This window comes from Canis aureus, chromosome 26 (assembly GCF_053574225.1).
Source record: "Canis aureus isolate CA01 chromosome 26, VMU_Caureus_v.1.0, whole genome shotgun sequence".
Lineage (NCBI taxonomy): Eukaryota > Metazoa > Chordata > Mammalia > Carnivora > Canidae > Canis > Canis aureus.
In genome coordinates, this window is record NC_135636.1 from 14,407,971 (window position 1) to 14,419,172 (window position 11,202).

General features: G+C 39.7%; 1 pseudogene; it reads right to left on the reverse strand.

Moving 5' to 3' along the window:
- Positions 1–301: 301 nt before the first annotated feature.
- On the reverse strand, positions 302–370 carry LOC144298960 (U4 spliceosomal RNA; annotated as a pseudogene).
- Positions 371–11,202: the final 10,832 nt, after the last annotated feature.

Consider the following 11,202-nt stretch of genomic DNA (forward strand, 5'->3'; position numbering starts at 1 on the left):
CCTGTGTCACTCCTTTCACAGTTTCCCAAAGGTTTATCATTATCCTAGAAATGACTCTGTGGGAATGGACCCCAGACCTTCAAACACTCCTGTCAGGATCTCTCCACTCTTCTACCCAACATCCTGCTCATTGATACACTCCTCACATTTCACAGTTTGTGAATATTTTCTCCTTTTGCTTTGAAAGTTGATCTTCTTTTATTACTAGCTCAGTGTTTATGAAATGACCTTTAGGAATTAATATAAGACCAGTGTAATTTAAAGGTCTCAGAGCCAAAAGACTTTGGAATAAAGGTCCCAGGACTTCAATTAGCAATAATCGCGCCTCGGATAAACCTCATTGGCTACGATACTGCCACTGCGCAAAGCTAGGTCCCAGGACTTCAAAGCAGAGATGGCAACCAATGGCTTCAGCCATTGAGATTTTCTTGGGTAGGGAAACTCTGGAATACAGGAATGAGACTTCCTCCTTGTCTCCCTTTTTCATCTGCAAATTGTTTCATAGGTCATATACTGAAATGGAGGTTCAAATTTGACTCCCCCAAACTATGATTTATCTCCAAAAATTTAGAGGAAGGAAAAACAAAGAGAAAAACTTTAGAAGAATGAAATTGTACATTTGTGGTGTTGGAAAGAGTATGGGATTGGAAGCCAAGAGATTTGGGTTTTTGGTCCTGATTCTGCCACTGAAAGTAGCTATTTGACCTTGAACAAAACACTGGAGTTTTTTGGCCTGTTCCATAAAAGGAAGGGGTCTGGGAATGGTTATCTGTTAACTGGCCCCTCCTGCACTTCTTTGTCTTTTCTTTTTTTACTTGTAAAGCACTTTTATTCTTGGTTCTCTTTCATCCGGCTAAGTTTACTCAGTGGAGCTGGGTTGTTTCCTGTCACTGGATGAAAACTCTGGGCAGCCAGAATGACTTTTCTGATAACTCATAAGTAATCCAGTTTCCCAATCTAACTTTCCTTTTAATGAAAAGATTCTATTATTTGCATGATTGTGAGTGAAAATAGCATACATTGCAGAACTATGTCGAAGTCAGCAATGTGCTTCCATATATAGCAATTCAATTGGGCCTCACAAATGTTAACAGGCCTATGAGGGGGCTGGGCAAATAGTAATATTTTTCCCATTTTCTTGCTTGAGAAAGAAGTTTAGAGACATTTAATTATATATTGTATCAAGGTTTTTTGGTTGAAAGTTCTTCCTGAAAAAAGAGTTCAAACTGGCCCAAAAATGAGAGCTTATTGGCTCATGCAATTGCAAAGCCCTAAGGTAGGTCTTCAGGTTCAGCTGGATCCAGGAACTCAAACTATAACATTAGCATCTTATTTCTTCTCCATAATCTGGTCATTCTTTTCTGTGCATAGTCTTCATTAAATTAAAAAATATTTATTTAACACCTGTTATGTGTTAATCATTGAAGACACACAGAGTATGATGAACAAAACATTGTATTTAGAACAGTGACTAGCACACAGCTATGTTCAATAAATATTCATGGAATTTACATTCTCACATTCATGGGAAACATTCATAGAACTTACATTCTACCAAAAGTAGAGGGCATAAACAAATAAATAAATAATGTATATTATGTCAGATAGTGATAAAGGACTATGAAGATAACTAAATCAGGAAAAGGTAAGAGTAAGAGTGTGGTCAGAAAGGAGTCTATCAGGGTACTTGGGTGGCTCAGATAGTTGAGCATCTGCCTTCAGCTTGGGTCATGATCTCTGAGTCCTGGGATGGAGCCCTGCATCGGGCTCCCTGCACACCAGGAAGTCTGATTCTCCCTCTCCTTTTACCTCTCTCCCTGTTTTCTCTCTTTCTTAAATGAATAAATAAAATCTTTTTTAAAAAAAGAGTCTATGATAAGGTAATTTAAAACATTTTTAGTATGGAAATTTCAAACACACAAAAGGAGAAAAAATAGAATGATCCATTACCCAGTTTCACCCATTTAGTTTCACCCATTATCAACATTTTTCTAATCATGTTTTACCTATTTCCCTTTTATCTATGCACACACACACACACACACACATTCACACATAGCAGCCAAATCAAAACATCATCCCATTCTATCCATAATATGTAATTAAGACCAATGAGAGCATTTTCAGCATCATCTACAATACCATTATTATACCTAACAGAATTTTTTTTAAGATTTTATTTATTTATTCATGATAGTCACAGAGAGAGAGAGGCAGAGACACAGGCAGAGGGAGAAGCAGGCTCCATGCACCGGGAGCCCGACGTGGGATTCGATCCCGGGGCTCCAGGATCGCGCCCTGGGCCAAAGGCAGGCGCCAAACCGCTGCGCCACCCAGGGATCCCTATACCTAACAGAATTAATAAAATATTTAGTATCAATGAATACCCAGTAATAGGGTGATATTTGAAGGAGGTGAGGGAGCAAATCACCAGCTATCTAGGGAAGAACTTGGCAAACAGAGAGCTGGAGGTCCAAAGGCTCTGCAATAGGATCTGCTTGGCATGTTTAAGGAACAACGTGGTAGCTAGTGTGGCTGCAGCAAAGGTAGCAAGGGGGTGAGCGGGTGGAGAGAGGTCAAATGTTAATTGGGAGTTGGACCCAGAAGAGTGTCAAACAGGGTAAAGACTACTGAGTGAGACAAGAGATTTCCATGAGATTACAATAAGGAGGTTCAAGCAGCTGGAGTGATCCAGTCAGACTTTTAGTTGAAAGGATCACTGGCTGTTTTGTAGAGAATGAACTCTAGGTATCATCTTAGAAGAGATAAATTTCAAGACACTATTGCAATAATCCAAGCAAGAAATATCAATAGATTGGAGCAGGCTAGTGGAAGCAATGAGAAGTGACTGGATTTTGGAATTATTTGAGGATAGAGCAGAAAGGGTTTCCTTATGGATCAGATGTGTGATGTGAGAGAAAGAGAGAAGTCAGGGATGACTCTATGGTTTCTAATATAAGAAATTGGGTCAGTGGTGGAGCCATTTATGGAACAGAGAAGATCAGGGGAAAAGCATATTTGGGATATGTAGATGCCAAGAGTTGCTTTGGATATGCTAAGTTGCAATGCTTATTCAACATTTAAATGGAAATGTCAAGTAATCCACTGGATCCACACATCTGGTCATTAATATAGAAACCAGGCTGGAACCTGCAGTGCAGGATGTATTGGTTCAATATACTCTGCCATTTTGTTTCTTAGATCCTCACAAACCCAATTCCAGTGGAAGAGAAAAATGTTTATTTTCTGGTCACTGAAGCAGAATTTTGTGATTTATCTTGGTTACCTTGAATCATTGTCAATCACTGCAGCCAGTGGGAAAGGAACCTTTGATTGGCCAGGCCTGTGTCCTAAATTCCCCCATTGAGCCAGGGCAGGGCCAGCACATTGACAGAGAGTGGAAAAGTTTGATTCTTCAGAAAACTATGCCTAGATGCTTAGGAGGATGCTGGGAGGTAAAAACCATGAAAGATTAAGTGGTAGATCTGGGACTCAAAACAGGAGACCCACACATTTGTAACAAAATTCTGAAAGAAAAAAACCACACAGAGTAAGTTAACAGGTGACACTAAGAGAAGAAAGAAATCATCCAAGTGAGAAAACCAAAGACTAAAACAATGGTGCCTAATTCCCTGTTTTAGGGCTCCTTTGGGAAGCTTAAAGTTAAACAATTGCCAGTTCTAGTCTACTAGTGTTTCTGGGATCTATTACATTGTAACTAACCACTCTGCAATTTAGTGGCTTAAAACAAGAAACACTTTATCTTCATGGTTCTATAGGTTAATGGACCTTAGCTGGGCAGTTCTTCCCTTGCTTTGCTTGGGCTATCGCCCAAGTGGGACTGGAGTCAGTCATCCAGAGATTTACCTGGGATGCTGGGGAAGTGGAGTCTCTTTCCCTTTCCATGTGGTCATGGGACCTCTCCTTTTCATATGACGCCTCCACATGTTCCCTTCAGCAAGGTAGCCAGACTTCTTAAATGCCAGCTCAAGGCACCCATAGGTAAGTGTTCGAAGAAGAAGTAATAAATGGAAATTACCAGTCCTCTTAAAGGGCTCACCTGCAGTGTTATTTCTGCTGGTTCTATTGCCTGACACAGTCCTGGGCAAGCCAAAATTTAATGTGGGAATGAGGAGTGGGCCAACACAAGGCACAGACAACAGGAGGAGTTCGCTGAGGACCTTGGAAAACAGCTACCAAAACTGCATCATGTGAAACCCAGGATTTTTGCTAAGGCTAGCCTTGCCCAAAATGTGACCATAGAACACTAGTGTCACAAAGTATTCACGAAAGAAAAACGTATTGCCATGTCAATTAATTTAGAGAATGCTGCATACTGTAAATAATATTAGATTATTACATTGTCCATTAAAAATTATGGATTCAGAGAAGATAGGCACTAGAAAAACCCATGTGACGTTGTTTCATCTAGAGTCTTATGGTAGATTACTCCAAAAGGGAGAGAACCTAAGATGAGGGTTTATGTTCAAGTAATTTTTAAAAGTGATCTTGAGGAAGAAGAAGAATGGAAGAGAGGAAGGAAAACAAAGCCTGTCTAAAGGTACGCTATTGAGTTGATGACCACTGTGGTTGATGGGGGCTCTATACAGAGTTCCACTGATGAGCTGTGTTAAATGCACCTCAGAGTTTTCTACCTGAGAGATGGAAAAGGCACTTTTATTCACTGGCTCCATCCCACCGTTGACGAAGTTTCCCTGTCGGTGTCATCTCCTTCACATGTCTATGATTGCACATGCATCAGAAGCTCTCAACAGGTTTCCTGCAGCCATCCCAGCCTGCAGTGATGAGGAAGCCTTGGCACAGAGGACAGAGATGCATGGCACTTCCTAGGTGAGGTACCTGCACCTGGTGAGGGTGGTGTAGCAAAGGCTAGAGTGAAACAGTGGGCCAAAAAGATGTGAGTTGAGGTGCAAGGTGTGTTTGATGTAGGTAACATCTCTCAAACTTGTTTGCCCAAGGATCCCATTTTTCCAATGTTCCCTGCCATTATCACATATTAGTAATGCTATGCAGAATACCCTTGTGAATGCATAGGTCTAAATAGAGGCTAAAGATAATGTTTTTTGTTTTGGAGGATTGAGATCATATCAAGTATCACTTCTGACCATAATAGTATGAAACTAGAAGTTAATTATGTGAATAAAACTAGAAAATTCACAAGAATGTGGAGACTAAATGACACATTACTGAATAAGCAGTGGGTCAAAGAAGAAATCAGGAGAATTTTTTTAACTATCTTAAATGTTAAACCAAAACAATAAAAACTGCCACTTCTCAGTTATCATTCCTGATTTTGTATAGACTGTGTTCTTTCTGACATTCTGGTTGAGCCCTCTTAGCATTGACTAAGCGTCCATTGGAACACACCTGCACCGAATCTCCTATCCCCCCTAACACACACACTCATCTGCACTTCTACCACTAAGGATTTTGGTTTGTGGTAGACATAAGTTAATTGCCTACATAGCACCCATTTCTTCTAAAAGCACTCCACAAGTGAACTAGGTGACAATGGTCCTGTTCTTAGCTCCAGAGGTGAGCTGTGATGATTTAAGGGATTCAGTACATTCCCCATTTGAGCCCTGGTGACTGGGTTAGAGACAATGCTCAGTGATTTTCTGAATATGAATGAGGTATCATGTCACCCCAGTTGTTATTGGTAGCCACCTTGTGACAGAAAGAGCCAGCCCCGAGATAAAGCCAATGTTGTGAGGAGAGTTTAGGTTAAAAGACTCTGGGGGGGGGGGGGGGGGGTGACTGGATCAGCTCTTTCCTGAAGTTTAGCTCACCTCTAGATTTCTTAGTTGCCCATGGCAAGAAGTATTCTCCCTGGCTCAAAATGGTTTGAGTTTGCGTTTCTGTTGTTTGTAACTGATTACACATAACTTGATTGCTTTTTTGGAAAAGATGACCAAATTTCAGACTGAACTATATAAGCTTTTATGAGGTAAATTGCATGAGGCCTTATTTTTCAAGATGTCCCTAAACTGTAGTAGAAATAAGAGTAAAACCCCAATACTCTTCCAGAATTTTGGTAGGAGAAAAGTAGATTTCCCATATGAGGAACATTCTGCAAAATAACAAGCCTCAAATAAGTGACTCTTCAAAGGGTCAAGGTCATGAAAGATGGAGAAAGGTTGAGTAACTGTTCCAAACTAAAGGAGGCTAAAGAGGCATAACAGCTAATACAAATGTGATTTTGGGTTAGATCCTGGAGGAGATAAAGGAGATTAGTGGGACAATCAGAAAAACTTGAGTAAAGTCTGTAGATTAGTTAATAGTATTGAATCAATGTTAGTTTTCTGATTTTGATAATTGATCTATGGTTACGTAAGTTGCCAACATTTGGGGAAGTTGGATGAAGTATATAAGCATCTTTGTAGTATTTTTGCATTGTTTTTGAAAGTTGAAAATTATGTCAAAATGAATATTTTTTCAAAATGAAAATCTTTTTAATTTTTAAGTTAAAAAATAAATAACAGCTTTGGAATGGCCCTTTATTAATGCAATGATTAGAGTTTCCATTGCTGTGATATTTCATGAACAAGAGGGAGCATGGAGTTACAAAGCTGCCCTAGAAATCCATGTATTTGTAAGACTCAGAATTCACAGTTCTGACCGGAAGACACCAGGCTGAAGACAAATCTATTTCTTTTATGATGCCTTGTTAAGGGTCTCTACCTGGAGAATGCAAAAAAAAAAAAAAAAAGTTTGGTTTGAGAGTAAGACAGATGTCAATCCAGAAAATTTTGAAAGCAGGCAATTGTTTAATTAAGACTTCAGTCTCAGATTAGAGAGCAAAAGGATTTGACAGAGAAAATGCAGAGAAGACTCATCTGAGTGGGTTGTTTTGGCACCTATGAGAAAGTTGTAAGCCAACACTTAGAATGGGTGAGCCTGGAAAATAGATTTGGTAGAAAAAGAGGATGATTCACTCACCAATAATAATAGTGATAAATACTGCTGACAAGGAACTTTTAATTAGCAAATGAGAAATAAGCCCCCAAGATACATATGCTTTATGTATCCTTTAGACTCTAAAGAGTCCTTTAGAAGTGAGGTCAGGACAAATTCTTTTCAAAAACAGGAACAGGGACCCCTGGGTGGCTCAATGGTTGAGGGCATGATCCCTGAGTTGGGCTCTCTGCAGGGAGCCTGCTTCTCCTCCTTCTGCCTATGTCTCTGCCTCTCTCTCTCTCTCTCTCTCTGTGTGTGTGTGTCTCTCGTGAACAAATAAATAAATAATCATTTTTTTTAAATAAATAAATAATCTTAAAAAAAAAAAAAAAAAAAAGACAGGAACATTTGTAAGTAGCTCCTGGCCCTGGAATCAATTGACCTTGGAGGGGGGTTTTTTGTTTTTGTTTTTGTTTTTGCAATGTAGGAGATAATGTTCTCTCTTTCAGAGGAAATCTAATTAGTTTCCCACTGAGTTAACATGAAGATTATTCTGAAATGCATCAGAAAATCACCGTCAAGTATATTTATTTTTTTCTCCAAGTAAAAGGAGTATCTTGTTTTATTTTTCAGGATCATTAAATATGATTCTGATTCATATTCTGAAATTGGGAAAGAAGGCCAGTACCCAATTCTGGGAAGTCGATTCAATCAAAAGCCTGAATTTGGAAACTTGTTTGGAGGACTTCCTGCTCTAGAATGAGGCATTGACTGGGATGGAGGGGATGCCACCCTCAGGATGCCACAATCAATGGGAGATGTTAAAGTTCTGTACATGATGCCTCTATTTGAGTTTCTTTTCTTTTCTTTTTTTTTTTTATGATAGAGAGAGAGAGAGAGAGAGAGAGGCAGAGACACAGGCAGAGGGAGAAGCAGGCTCCATGCACTGGGAGCCCGACGTGGGATTCGATCCAGGGTCTCCCGGATCGCGCCCTGGGCCAAAGGCAGGCGCCAAACCGCTGCGCCACCCAGGGATCCCATCTATTTGAGTTTCTACCTCAGAGGTAGGCCATGTTAAATAGGATCATTTCTGATTTTACATTTTTTTCTATTGCCTGACAGCAAATGCCCTATAATTTCTTCTTCTCTTCCCTGTGTTCTCCTCCTTCTTCCTTTCTCTTCTCTTTTTGTCTCTACTTCTCAGGTCCATGTTCAGTCTTCTTCACCATCATCTGCAGTTTCATTTTGCATGATTCTAGGGAATAAGATGTTGGGAACAGAAAAAAAAAAAAAAGCAATAACTGATAAGTGTTCAAAGTATTCCTCCCATTGAGGCTTTCTGGACCTCCAGCTCCACTGGTGGGTCCCATCCAGGGTTTGATGTAACCATACAAAAACATTATGATTTGTATCATTCCTCTGAGGGCAAGTGCTGATCTTCAACCTGGTCCCCTCCTTGCTTTAGTCAAAGTGTCACTTATTAACTTCCTTGATCTTTCTTTTATATACCCTGGAGGGCCTTGGGTTCATTGCATTATTGTTCCCAGTGCTTCACTGTGATGATCATTTCACAATATATGTAAGTCAATTCACTATACTTACACAGTACTGTATGTAAAAAGAAATTCAGAATTGAAAGACCTGGACTGTTGACTTACTCCCTGGGAGCTTCAGTTTCCTCATAGATAAAATGGACATAATAAATTGAATATGAAAATGTTTTTAACCCCATAACAGCTATTCAGAGGGAAATTGCTGTTGTTACATTCTGAGTATATGTTGCTATACCCATCTCTGCAATGAGAAAAAGCAAAAAAAAAAAAAAAAAAAAATGTTATGGAAAGATTGATTGCTAGTGCCCATTTCTGGCAAGCTTTGATCATTGCAATAAGAACAAAAAAAAAAAAAAAAAGAAAGAAAGAAAGAAAGAAAGAAAGAAAGAAAGAAAGAAAATACAAGACTCAAGCTTCTTGAGGTTTTTGGCTTGGCCTCCAGCTAATCACAATTCCAAATGTTGGCCAGCAAAACACCACCATCACATTTAGTTAGGCTCTTTTGCAATGTTATGGAACATGCATTGGAAAGAGCAGGCTGAGGGTGTGATGCACCTGGGACTCCCAAGAATGTTGCAGAAGCCCAGCCAGGAGTGGCCTCGGAGCCATTCCAATCATGTAAACGGAGTGATTATGTGAACCAAGTGTTTCTACTTGGCTAAACATCAGAAAAGTGGCCCAGCTAGTATAGAGAGGAAGGTAGTGTGCCTGCAAACTTAGACTTATTCAGAGTGACTTCTCTTCAGAGGCAATGCCAGGTTTGGTAAGTCCGATAGCCTAAGACAGCGAGATTGGCTATGTTAGCTGTTTTGGTCTTCTTGGCTGCATCTTTCCAAAATAAACCCTCCTGTATAATTACTTTAATGAGTGAATCTGTTACTGCAGATTAATGGCTGGACTCCTATTTAGCATTAGCAAGCCCCTTCCCAAAAAACCAGTGGTTCCCAGAGTATGGTTTCCCTAAGCAGCAGCATCAACATTACCAGAGAACTTAGAAATGCAAATTTTCAGGTTCCATCCCAGATCCATTGAATCTGGGTTTTTGCAGGCCGTCTAGGGGATTCTGATTCACACTAGAGCTTGGGAACAACTACCCTGTAGTTTCCTTTGGCCAATTCAAGAACATAGCTCCAACAATTTTTCCCTCTGCTCCCACATCATCAATTTCTCCTTCTCCATCTGATCATCCCCATCACAACAAGTATTCATGCTATTATGTTTCTCATTGTTTTTTTTTTTTTATGTTTCTCATTGTAAAATAAACATTCTCTTGATCTCACTTCTCTTGCTATAGTTTTGCTCTTTGCTTCATTTTAATCTTGATACACAAAACTCTTCAAAAGAATTGTCTGTGTTTTCCTCTGTTTAAATCAACTCAAATTATGCTTTGCCATGAGGACTCCAAGAAATTTCTCCAGTCAAGGCTAGCCAATGACTTCCATGTTAGTACCTAATGGACAATTACCAGTCTGTGTCTTACTTGGTCACTCCCTCTTCCTAAGAACACTTCTTCACTTGGCTTTCAGGTCCCTGGTCTCTACTGGTTTTCCTCTGTTTGAGAAAAGCACCCCTCCCCCCTCAAAAAGAAACAAAAAACCCACAGGTCCCAAATGGCATTCCTTAGGTTCAGGCCCCAAGTCACTAAACCAGAACTTAATCCCTAACCTAACTGCAGTTTTATATTACCCTTAACCAGTCAACATGGAATTTCCTGGTCAATAATGAAAATTTACTAATAGATCCCTTTCCTTCCCCTTCGGATGGCAACCTTGCCTAAACAACACATTCCTCACTAATAAATTCCGTTCTTCTCCTTTTTTCTATGATTTCTCTTTTCCTTTAAAAACTTTTCTTTGGTTTAGCTCAGTGGAGCTCCCCCCTATTTGCTAGATGGGATGCTGCCTAATTATGAATCATTTAACAAAGCCAGTTATTTATTTTATTTTATTTTTTAGAGAAAGAGAGATAGAGTACTATTGAAGGGAGAGGCAAATGAGAAGGAGAGAGAGAATCTTAAGGAAGCTCCATGCTCAGCACAGAGCCAGGTGGGGCTTCATCTCACATCTCTGAGATCACGACCTGAGCTGAAATCAAGAGTCAGACACTTAACTGACTGAGCCATCCAGGCAGCCCTTAATAAAGTCAATTAGGTCTTCAAATTTACTATTTGAATTTTGTTTAACACCTCTTATCCCACAACTCCTTCTGAGCCTTCTTTGTGGATTCTTCTTCATATCCTTGGCGTCTTAATGCTGAATGCCAGGGCTCAGTTTCTGACCACTTCTCTTCTTTATCAACACCCACTCCTTTAGGTGATCTCATCCTTATTCTCATGACTTTAAACATGGACTATATGTTTATGCCTCTCAGATATATATTTCTAACCCAGAGATGTCCCATGAACTTTATACTCATATATCCCACTGCCAAGCTGGTAGCTCCATTTGTCTATCTATTAGATATATCAGAGCTAACATGCCCCAACTTGACCTTCTGATCTTCCCCCTACTCTATAAAGTTTTCCATCTATAGACTTCTGCATTTCACCTACTGAAAATGCCATCCTTCTTAAGGCCAAAAAGCTTGGGGTCATCTTTTATTTTTCTCCTTCTCACATAACATACAAGCAATCAAACACAAAATCATGTTGGCTCTACTTCTGAAATGCAATCAGAATCTGACCACTTCTTATAACATCCACTGTCACCACCCTGGTCCTTGCCACCATCAT